The sequence below is a fragment of the Anopheles maculipalpis genome, chromosome 3RL (assembly GCF_943734695.1).
Source record: "Anopheles maculipalpis chromosome 3RL, idAnoMacuDA_375_x, whole genome shotgun sequence".
In the NCBI taxonomy this organism is placed as follows: Eukaryota; Metazoa; Arthropoda; class Insecta; order Diptera; family Culicidae; genus Anopheles; species Anopheles maculipalpis.
Window position 1 is genome coordinate 67,137,862 of NC_064872.1, and position 12,445 is coordinate 67,150,306.

General features: G+C 45.7%; 1 protein-coding gene across 5 annotated transcripts in view; it reads right to left on the bottom strand.

The window, feature by feature from the left end:
* The window catches only part of LOC126562505 (RNA-binding protein Musashi homolog Rbp6), a 584,848-nt gene extending 573,452 nt beyond the window's left edge, over nt 1-11,396 (bottom strand). For all 5 annotated transcript variants that reach the window (XM_050219028.1, XM_050219030.1, XM_050219027.1 and 2 more), the window contains exon 1: nt 11,328-11,396. The gene's annotated coding sequence lies outside the window, so the exon portion shown is untranslated. The remainder of the gene's footprint in view (nt 1-11,327) is intronic.
* Nucleotides 11,397-12,445: the final 1,049 nt, after the last annotated feature.

Consider the following 12,445-nt stretch of genomic DNA (forward strand, 5'->3'; position numbering starts at 1 on the left):
GCCTTTTTCTTTTCCCCCTTTTTTTTTTGCTATCTCCGTGGCACTCTTCACGTCCTACGGCGAGGTCTTGCCCATCGGCGGGCACGAGCCCATCGTCATAACAGCTACTGTTACAGCACTATTTTGACCACCCGACGCCCCGCAGCGTGCAGCTCGTTTTCGCAGATCGATCCCTCGCTCGGGTCTGTTCAGAGCTCTTCCAGGAAGAATCACTGCAACGCCACCAGCCGGAGCAGGCAAGAGCGAAGAATAAATAAAACATACACCAAGTGCAAGCAACCGCAGGGCTGCCCACCGAAATTGGGTAGCAAAGTAAAGGAAAAGGACTCGAACCCATCCTGCGCTCGACCGGTCAGCTCTAGCGGGCGCATGGGATTTTATCGGCGTTGGTCGGTGTGGTGTTGTGCCTTTGGGATGAAATACGATTCCCACCACGGTTAGAATTTCCACGACCGACCGTACGTATATGAACCTTACTGTCCAGAGAGCCTCCTAGGAGGTGCCGTGATGATGCCCTTTAACGATTTGAGCTCGAGAGCTCGAATCGCCTTGCACTGGGCTCGAAATGTCTTCACCGTGACCCAAATAAAATCGTCCTTACACGACGTTAAAAAAAAGGCGACTGATTGAGGATACGAAGAGCAAAACTTCAACGCACACAACAATCCCCAGGTCAATCCCCTTCGGCACAGGCCCAACAAGAAGAGATCCCCGAAGGCTAGAAGAGCCTCAGGAAGAAATCCCACAACAATCCCTTTCCACTTTTTTTTTTGTTTGGCTTTATTCTAGCGAGTGAATGTCGTCTCACTCTCAAGAGGGTTTCAGGTTTGGTCAGGCAGTAAAGGTATCCAGATGCTTGGGGTTTGAAGAAAATTTGCTACCGGTGTCAGTGTACCTAGCATCCGGATACCGGGTATCTTCGAGGTCATCTTGTTGGTGACATCTGAACCGCACCTTTTCCATGCAGAGTTTTTTACCCGAAAAAGCTTGTTTTTCTTCTTTTGATTTCCCAACGAAAGAAGGTTGAGTTGGTCCTCGTTGGCTGACTGCTCGTATTGAGGATGGTGAACTTCTCACTTCCTCGCTTACCGACACACCAAAGGGATTTATCCTCTTTTCCACTTGACTCGGCACGCGCACGCACATCGGCGACGCAATACGAACGCACTGTTACGTCTGTTTCCGATATCCGATACATCGCTAGACAATAAAAAGCGAACGAAACGACTAGCGGTCCAAACATTCAGCCGCGGCTGCTGGAATTCTCCAAACGTGATCTTCCCATGCTTCCAAAACACACTGACGGTAACAATCACCCACCCAAAACCCATTCCACGTGTCGATTTATTTTGCGAGAAGAAATAAAACTTTATCGCTCCGGGTCCCGGATTTGTTTTGGTGTATATTTACGTGTGTGTGTTTGTATAGTGTTGTGAATGTTTGTGTGCCTTCGGTGGGAAGCAAAACACACCAGTTACTGTTCGATATTTAAATTTAGGTCCATGCGAAAATCAAAATGAAGGTAATTTGGCAACCATTAATGGGTGCGAAAATGGAAGCTGCGCCAGCTCCGTGAATTTTACTATGCAATACACAAGAACATGGTTTGCACAAGATGCTAAAAACGTTTTCCATTTTAACTCTTGCATCTCAGGCGAGGTATTTTGAAACGGAAAACTTAAAAATTCTAAATTAGGTTATTGTTAAACCGAGTGATTTTTAAGGGCCGCAAGTTTTCATACTAATAATGATTATATTTTTAAGAAGCTATTGAAAATAACAGACAGAAATTCAAATTGATCAACAAAGTAAAGGACAGAAAGGATAAAATTGCTACATGATTCAAAATGGCTGGCGTCCTACAAATTCTAAGATTCCTTGGAAAACACAAAAACCACTTCAGTTATAATGCTTCTTGAACTCGTTGACTTTGTATAGAGTTAAAGTTATCCAAATATCCAAGGAATATTTTATCCGTAATCGTAGAGAGCATTAGTCCAAGATCTTCGCAATAGGCATCTCGTTTAAGGACCTTGTCTACAAAGACACTTCTTTATCCAAAAATGCCTCAAGAAAATCCCCTCAAAATGTTCCAAGCCTCAAGCCTCAAAAATGTTCCAAGAGATTCCTAAATGGATCAAAGTCTGGCCCAATCCAGTCCAATGTCCACAGTATAAGAATCTTAAAACTTGAAAAAGAATATGCATTCGAATGGATGCAACTCTGTAAGCCATTAATATGTCACTTACAGGTTCTGGTGTTGGGAGGATGGTTCAAATAAATTATTACACATTCCCGCACCGCTTCTGATGTGTTGGAACTTCAATATTACCACCAGCATAACCGATTCTTGCTTCCCCACTTACATACAGCGACCGCGAGTGCGCTGATCAACGCTGGTTGCTCGCCCGCATCCATTATGCCACATTCAACGTATCAATTTCATCGCCATCATGGCATGATGTACACTGCACGCCTTACAACGAGCGCATCCCCGTATCGCACGGATCATGTCACGATACCCACCACACGATGTTTTTTTTTTAAAGCATAAGCTCTCCGCCATCACTTAACAAATGCATGACAAAGCAATTAGCACGTGGCTTGTTGTAGTTGCCGATGCGTTGCCAACGTTCGCTTCTTAGCAGGGACGAGATCGAGTGCTAGCTGTTAAATTTCTTTCACCCCATCTCATCGATCGTCTTCCGCTTGGCGACTGAGAACAGCGTGAGTAAGAACTATTGCCATTCATTGGTTGAGTTGTTTAAATCAACAACAGCAAAGAAAAAAAGTAATCTAAAACAAACGTCGCCCGGCGATCCAAGCCAAGCGATCGTAGTAGGGTCAAACATTTGACATAATTTAGTCATCCACACGAGCGAATATAAGGGAGACTCCACCCAAAAATTGGTGTTTAGTTTTAGTATGATGAATTAGTAAAACATGAGTAATAGTCATGTTGGCGCCATGTAACTCCACGTGTATGTTTTCAAAAAACTTCCTCCTCCATTTGTCTCAGACAAGGGCAGGAAACGCATTCAAAACTCACAGATCCCATAGATGGTAGATCAAATTTCATCCACAACCATAAACTTCCATCGACAACGTTTCGTTTCCCGACGGTTTCCTTGCGCGGCTGCCTCTCGTTGCGATCGTTCAGTCCCCCGTTAAAATGTATTTCCGATCATTCAACGCTGCGTCTGGTCGAAAATAACGCACCGCCGTGCCAAAACTCAAGATGGGGAAGGGTGCCGGCCCGAAATCAAACGCCGCGGACGGACCGCGAGCAGTCAGACCGATCGCGCGAGTCACTTTTCAATCACTCAATTCGTGGACGAAACACGACAGACAGTTGAAACTCCGGGGCTGCTGTTGCTGCCACAGCCCGAGAACAAAATGATCCTAAAATAGCTATCACCGGGCAAGTGTGCGCCTCCAACCGATCGACTAATGTGGCAACCCTCCAATGTTACGATGCGTTACAGTATGAGCAGCAGAAGTTGACATTGTTTCGGCACATTGTAATTGATTTAAAAAAAAACTAAAGTTTCACTTGTATACAACAGCGATGTTTGAAAACACAACATCCTTTCACTCAACACTTTGCTGACAAGTCTACTTAGAATTTTTTCTCAGAATTAGCATTAAAATCCTTTACTATGAAAAAACAATTAACTTCAAACCTTCTTCATAGAGCAAACACCAAAATAATCTACAAAGTCCACAATCACCCGACCACCCTACACTGCAGCAAATCGACTGTTTGATGGATAAACACAATCAACTTCGGCACCGGGCACCACCACCCCCTCCAACCCTAGGGACGCAATACGCCAGAAGTCGAAACGTTGATTAGGCGCAAATCCGTCAATCCTTGCCCTGCGCATCGTACGCGTCGCCCTTCGCCGAAAGGAAAGTAATTATTGCGATTGTAATCAACCGCAGCATCAACATCCCGCCATCCGTTCCTGACCCATTTCCGGCACAAACCGCTCCTGCTCGTACCCAACCCAAGCTAGCTAGCAACAACGGAGGACGCTCTTCCTTCTGCCGATAATAATTGAAAATCCACCGGGCAAACAAGCTTGGCGGACGGTTACTTACCGCACGTGGCGGACGCAAGCGGATGGGGTAAACCTGGGAGGGAAACGACAACATCGACGGTTGTAACACGCAACCAAAAGCACGACACCGCGGTGCGGAGCGATGGAATTGCCCCGAAGGGGGCCTGAATACTTCTGCACCGGCGTTCCTGGGTTCTCTAAAATCGGTCCCAACGGGTATTTTGGCACGGTGGGGACGGCTGGGACACTAGGGGGAAGGCGAAAGTGTGCACCGATTTGTCACTCCGTTTTGATTGATAAGTCGTGCCGTTCCTTTCCCGACCGCTGCTTATCCCGCGACAAAGCTGCTATTTGTTCTACTTAGCGATCGGTGAGCGTGCGAGCAGGCTCCAACCAAACAGCTAGTCAACGGTGGGAGATGAATTAAAAAAATTTTACAGAAGGGGGGGAGGGGGGGATGATGTAGTAGGGAAATATCTCGAGATTTAGCACGATCAACACCTTTTTTTACTGCTAATTAGGCTCAATCGAGAATGTTTGACATCGGGGAAAGAACAACAAAACCAAGATGTTTGGGTTTGTTTCAACAAAGGTTTGGTTGCAATAAAATTATTAAAAAGATGCTAAGTAAATCATTCAAAACAAAATTCTAGCAATAGGTTTTGTCGAGTCATGACACAGAATCATCGCCAGAAGAATCAGAAATACTGGAAGAACATTTAGCAAGTTCAAATGAAATTTCGAGACATGATTCACCCTCAAGATCAAAAGACGAAGCTAAATGATCTTCATCAGCCGCTACTGAAGAAGATGGTCGATCGGCATAAAGCTTGCAGCAATTATGAAGCTCCAATTGGCTATCAAAGCTATGAAAATGGTCCCATCTTCAAGATGGGACCGGAGAGGCTTACCGTCGAAGTGCACATCACGAGAATCTGGGAACAGGAAGAATTACCGGAGGAGTGTAAACTGGGCGTCATTCACCCAGTCTACAAAAAGGGCGACAGACTGGAATGCTCGAACTATCGTGCCATTTCAGTCCTTAATGCCGCCTATAAGACCCTGTTCCAGAACTTGTTCTGCAGACTTGCCCCCCTTGCTACAGATTTCGTCAGCAGCTTACAAGCGGGGTTTGTTGGAGGCTACGGCCTCCAACGTCTGCTGAGATCCAGAAGACTTCGAGACCGCACAAAATGTGAGCCTTGGATCATCCGGGCGGAGGTTACAAACGCTCTTGGCGTGTTTTGAGCGACGCATCCTCCGGACATCCTGACGGTAGCAAAGACTGACAGGATACGATGGCTGGGGCATGTTATGAGGATGCCGGACTGAGGATGTTATGAGGATGCCGGCATCGCCAAGGAGGTATTCGTCAGCGACCCCCAGTTCGGCACGAGGCTTCGGGGAGCACAACGAGTCTGTCGGAGGTTGGGTGCCTACATGGATGGGAAACTGCAGCCTGGGATCGAGTTTCCGAGAAACCTATTGTTAACTGGGCCATGTCACGACGACGAGCTCTTTAAAAGAGCAGGCCAACATGAGTGAGTGAGTGCTATGGAAATGACACCGAACAATCTCATTTGAATTATATTATCTTGTCTGCGTTGCCTTGTAGACGCCGCGTATAAAACCCTGGCATAAATTAGAGGAAGATGAAAACAACGCTTCGGAAAACTCTTGAGCCAGATATAGAGAATGTCGAGTGGTTTAATGTTGGCGTCTCCATTTGGAGGCTTGAACTTAAACTACAATTCTTATTAAACGATATGAAGGAATTCGTAATGAAACAAAGGCCTTCTAAAGACAACTTTCGAACAGGTGATCAGCTTCTTCTTGCCTTAGATACTTGCTAGACTTGGAGCGTTCTGGATTGAATTTGAATACCGTTCCTGGCGTGTGAAGACCGGTGTCGTTGTGGCCTCTACCATCGGGTGACACAAAGATCTTTAAACATATTTTCTAAATGCCTTCCGTTACTTTAAAACTTCTATGAGGGAAAGCTAGTCATGTGACACATCTAACCATCCCCCATTTCAAATTTCGAGAGCCATGCTTAACTGACACCGTCAATTGACCATACGTGAGCGTCATTTAAGGTATCGAACACACGGGCACCCACCAGAACAGGTGCAGCAGCTGTGCAACCATGCTAACCGATATGGTTAATTTATGAAAGATACTAATTTGATCAGTTGAAGCCGTTGAACCTGCAACTCAACCCCAAACCATTCCCATTCTCTCGTGCTCGATATTGCGCTGTCGATCCAGCGTTAGCAATAATTCATCCCCGTACCAGTGATGTAGTCGTATGTTGCGGTGTAAGCACACCTAGCACGCGTACATCAATCGCGGCTTTACAAAGATCTTTCCCCCTGTATTGCACTTATCGATGCTGTTTGCCGAGCACACACTACACCGTGCACGAGCAGGATACAAGGCTGGCTCGTCGTAATGTTGGCTCGAAACGCGCCGACCAAACGGAGCAATCGTACGTTTTGCTGCACCATTAATGTAGTATTAATAATGGCCATATTAAGGCCGCCATCGTAATTGCACCGTGCACATGCTGCACAACGATGCATCCGAACCTATTGCAGGTGTGTGAGTGAGTGCACGCGTATGCAGCAGTTGCCCGTTGTCACTGCCATTGCCAGTGTATCGGTCGTAAGCCGTAGGGGTACGATTGATTAAATCGTGCGAATTTCACGAGCAAGGTGTTGAAATAAATGCGTTACTACGGTGTCAGGCGCCAGGTTTGAACGCATGGCTGTGACCGCTTGGTTCTGTTAGCGCGGAAAGTGCAGCACGAAAAATGGGGCAAAAAAAACGACACCACAAAACACAACAAGATGTGCAAGCGTGTGAACGCTTGCGGTTCGGGCACCAAATGACAATGCAAATTGAACGACACGTTACGTTATGGGAATATTTGCATGCGACACTTCCTTCTGCCGGATTTGTCACCCCCTCCCGCACCGCAACCGTACGAGACGGCGACCGTAAGAGGTTAAGAGAAGCACTCTACGATTTTCCACAGATTTTTGGCAACCCTCTTGCGGGTTGGGTCGGAAAACCTCGTGGTTTTAGCTGTAAGACGCCACACGGATGCATCACGCTCGTTGCCGGTCCCGTTATGCATCGGTTCTCTCTCGTCAAAGTAATAACGATAATCGTCGGATAATGATTATGGCGAGCTGGTTGGTTGGGGAAACAATTTCCCATACGATGTAACGCGGACGGAGATGCGCTGGAGATTGTCGGTGGTGAATGGGACAGCGGTTGTTGTGCGGCGGCCCGATGCACAGTGACAGTGAAGGTTAAGTGTGTTAATGTTATTTGCATGCGGAAAGCGACACACCAATCAGTTGGTGGTCAAAATCGTAGGGTATAGTAGATGTTTGGTGGAGGGACGAAGACTGCTCGAAGATGAGTCATTAGCGGTTTGTTTTGGTTGCCAGAGAGATTAGGAAAGGTGTCTTTGTACAATTTCTATTGCCAGCAGTACAAGGCAAAGAACTGAATGTTTCTATTAAAATTAACCGTAGCTAACTAAGCATTTGGCCCAGTATGTGTTGTAGGACAACGAAGGAGTCATTAAAGTATGCTGAGCTCTATGATCTGTCCCATTTACCAGCGAATAAGATTCGCTAGACTTCAATGGGCTAGTCATGTCATGAGAATTACACCGGACAGCCCAATCCGCAAAGTTTTTCTGTGTTTCACATTGAGATTGGGTAGATGGCGTTGATGCGTCCGTCAAATTTTGAATTGACAGATGCCTTAGACTTGACAGGTGAGTACTTAGCCAAAGTTTTTTTTTATGTAATAATTTGAATCCTTTAGGATTAGGATCTTCCTGTTTCTTTGTGATTTGACGTTAGTCATGGGGTTAAGCTTTGTTCTTGAGGGTGTTAAGGGTTTCTCACAAAACAAAAAATGAAATCTAATGAGTACAATTTTCAAGACCTATCGAGTATAGAGCATGGGACGTATTGAACCTATTTTTAAACAAGCGGAGTAAGTTATGCTCCTTCATTTCATCTCAAACTCTTGTAACATGACCTTATGTATCTCTCAATATAAGCTATTATCATGGCGCCATCACCGTCTCCAAAGAAGTATGGACGGTTGACACTTTCTGCATAAGCAACGGAACCAAACGGTGGTTTTGAAGGTATCTAATGACTTTTAGAATCTCTCTTTTGTGCTGCAAAAAATGCTAGGTATAACACTTCGTACAACACCCCGTGATTAAGCTCATCCATCATCGTTTAAACCTTGGAAAGCACCATTTAACCTACATCACACGATGTTGTCTCGAAATATTGAATGCGTCCACGTGAAAACTTAAACACCGATTAATTATATTATTCTAGCATCCACCCGCTCCTCACACACGGGTACCGGCACACGTATCATCACATCAGGTCTAATGAGCATAATTTAGCCTATGTCCACCCGATAAACCCAATTAAGCTGTCATCTGTACACCAAATCCCACCGAACAAGCCTTGGAGCGGTTGTCCGTAATGCTATAATATATTTTAGGAAATTTGATTGCAAACTTCGATTGAGGCACAATATTCGTGTGCTGTGTCGTGCAATTTGCAACACAAAAAGGTCATCCGCGGCACCAACTACCCCGCACAGGCACAGTGTTTATTCCCGTTGAAGGTCTCCCGTCGTTACATGGCAGCAGGCAATGATCTACGATCATTTGTGCTGCTGGACCGCACCGAAGGTCTGTCTAGGTCGGTTGCATGAGGCAAAGCAAATCGTAGAATGCATCTAATAGGAGGGAAAAAAACAGAGACACACACACACAAAACAAAACGATTTCGGGGAGGAAATGCTGGCTGGAAGAAGGGTGGGAAGCATCGGTGCGTTGCACGGAAATTACTGTCCCCATGTCCGATTGTCGTTTGCAATTTTAGCCCTGTGAGCCAATTTGCGATGCAGTTGCAACTGTATGCAAAAGCTGTTTTTTCTCCTCTTCCTCTCTCTGTGTGTGTATTTGTGTGGTTCACCCTCCCAAAGCAGCATCGTTCATACGCAGATCACCACGCGCGACTACTGTTGCCTGGTAACCGATCCATCACTCACGGCACTCATTTCCACCGCATCAATTCAGGCGTCTAGGCAAGCGTACGGCTCAAAAGCAGTGAACAAAACGAGATGGAAAATGGTGAACGTTTCACGAGTTACTCCACTGACGCAAGCGCGCGTCCGTTTTTCCACTGACGTACGCGATCGGTCTCTTTCGTCGTCGAGACCGAAATGCCAAACGGGCGCACGATCGCGAAGCAATGTTCTTGCCGGCTTTAAACGGATCATCTTCTTCTGCGTTCGCTGCCTCGATCACGTCGACAGCAACGACGGTCGATCGCACGGAGCACGTTTTTGTTGCTGGTGTTAGCGTGTTACGTAAAGCATGAAAACATGACGCGGAAAAACGCGGCTAAGAAAGGTCACGCGCTGCTTCGATCGGTGTGCTAGTGGATGGAGTTTTACGGGCGCAACTGTGTGCGGTGAGGAAGCTTTGAAGAGAGAGAGAGAGAGAAAAAAAAAAGACAGTAACATCCCCCGAAAAAAAAACGGACACTTCAAACCCCGCAACCAGTCGATGCGTCAAACTGGAACTGGCTGTGCGCGATCGCCGATGCTCCGAAGGTTTGCGATACGATCATTTTCCACATCGAGCCGTAAAACGTGCCAAATTTTCTTGCTTGCAAAAATCTTCTAGTTGAAGCGGTCCGTGCCGTGCCCTAAAAATAGCGACTACTTTCTAATGAGCTAGTTACCGGTTGGAGTCAGCGTCAGTCAGCCGTCTGTACGCTTCGTGCGTTCCAATACTCGAACGGGTCCTACCTTACCCTTCTCACCTGTGTTCCTTCTTTTCCCGGTCCCACCCGGGTAATGGTAGTTGTGGTCCAACTTGTCGTAAAAATATCTAATTAGAGCACATACATTGGACCTTACGGTGGTTGGTGGGATTTTCGTTCATTGGGCAGGATGAAGGATACACACACCAGGATACCTCCAGGGCCAAACGGGGAGGAAGCGAGAAAAAATGGCGTCACTTCCGTCGGCTGACGTTCGTACACGCGCTGCATTGGAAGTTCGCTTTGCGGCGTGACGTACCATGGTCATGGGACATACGTGTGGGCACCACAGCAACCACATCGTAGCGTGGCGATGGAGAGAATCTCAATCAAGCTGATACACCGATACATCGCCGTCTTGGTCATCGGCACACAGACACACGGGCGGAACAGATCCCCATCCCGCCCCCGAGCAAAGATTTAACTCAACGGCTAGATACAGCAAGTTGGCCGAAACAGCCGACCCGATTTCAAGTGGCAATCGGTTCAGTTGCTTTCTTGTCGGTGGTTTTCCGCTCATCCGGCACCGTGCAAACAAAAAAAAAATAGAACCGTCTCATCGATCGAGGTCTGTTGATCGAACAAATTAACATCCTCGTGGCAAGATGCCCCTCCGGGGGAAGAAAGACAACAAAAACTTTAACTTCGGAGTTTATCTTAGGACTTCGGAAGCACTTCAGAAGAACTGCTAAGATGCCTCGAACTGAAAATGCATGTTAGATATGAAATTGGGAGCAATTTTTACTGTTCCATTCGAGCTGAAGAAAAGGATGATGAAAAGAAGATGAGCTGTGAATTAGCTTCAACCGTACGCGCTGTGTGTGGTTAAGTTAACGATCATAAGATCGAAATGCTTCGCAGACTGATGCAAGAGAGATAGGTTACACTGCACCAAACTCCACCAGAAACTGCTACCAAATAAACAAAAATGGTACAGATTTCTTCAACTTTCTGGACTTGATGTTGGGCATGATTAATGCCAACATCTTACGAGTTGTAGCCGTCGTAATGTAAAGTCTTTACATAGCAGGACCGGGATTTAATCCCCATCCAGACCGTTCCTCCGTAGTGAGAACTTGAATGTCCAACTTGGTGACTTGGTGTCAGCAAGTCTAGTAAGTCATTCAAAGATCATAAAACAAAGAAGAGAGAGCTTAGTTACATAGTCCGTCATCAGCTACAAGCAACTACAGACTACTTACTTCGTGCTGGGACTATTTAATCCCGATTCTCGATTTACCAAGAACAACAGTCCCCTTGTCCCTTACCTCACAAAGACTGTTACATTCCTTTCCCAGTCAAACACAGTACAGACTTATTCCCCAGATTGATGGATTCAATTTCCATTTCGATTTACGGGGAAACCCCCAGTAACACTTACCCTGGATCGTTCGGCACCTCCGCCTGATTGTTGCCCGGGTGCACACCGAGGTCCTGGTTCTGGTGCTCCATAATGCGTTGTTCGACGGTTCGGTTTTGGTGCGGTAATCTACGAATGTGGTTACACTGTGGCGCGAAAGCTGGCCTGCTCGAAGTTACCGGGAGCGCGTATTAATTCCAAATTGGCAGCCGAACGAACAGACTGAGCAAACTGAGGCTTGAGCTATTTTACTTTCTTATATCTTGTTAAAGATATATTTCACACCTTTCGCTTCTTTTAGACGAGCAAAAACGGGTAGTACACGATATTTATATTTTTCTTCGAGACACACACACACACACACAATAAACTTCCTCGATGGCGTGCTTCTTAACTTGCTGCTTTGAATTATTTCTTTTTTTTTAGTGGATATTTTTCATCAACTTTCCGGACTCTACTTCTACACGCGTTACACACCACCGAACACCATACACACGCACTAAAACCACGCTTCTTCACCAATCGCACACGCAGCCACGTGGACACACAAGAATTGGACAGATTAAGATCGTTGAAAGTGGAAAACACACCGAGGGTAAAACACCTTTTTTCTATACTTTTTTCAGGGGGTAAAACACACACACACACACACACACCGTTGAATAATTCCACAAATGGGAAATAAGCTACCGCTACTGCTGCTAAAACCACGACAAACGAACAGACTACTATTATTACTGGAGAAAGAGTGTCCTGACGATCTGAAAGATTCACGCAAAGCACACGTTTGATTTTTGAAACTTAAAGGGCACGTTTAACGATCGTCGAGACTACAATCTTCAGTAAATTCACATCGGGGATTGATTCTGTTTCTAACTTATAATTTTGATCCTTTTTTTTAATTTCATGCGAAGACCTGATCTGCTTTGTCTGCACTTGCCTAAACTTTTAGCCGACATACTCTCTTTAAACTTCATTACTTACAACATTAAAACATTATCAACCTCAGATCACAACAACCAATAATTTGATTATTAATTTGAGTATTATATTGAGGAATTATTTAAGACTTCTATTATACTAAAGAAATTCTCCAAGAAATACACCGATGAAAAGGAGCTTTAAATAGTTTGTAAAAC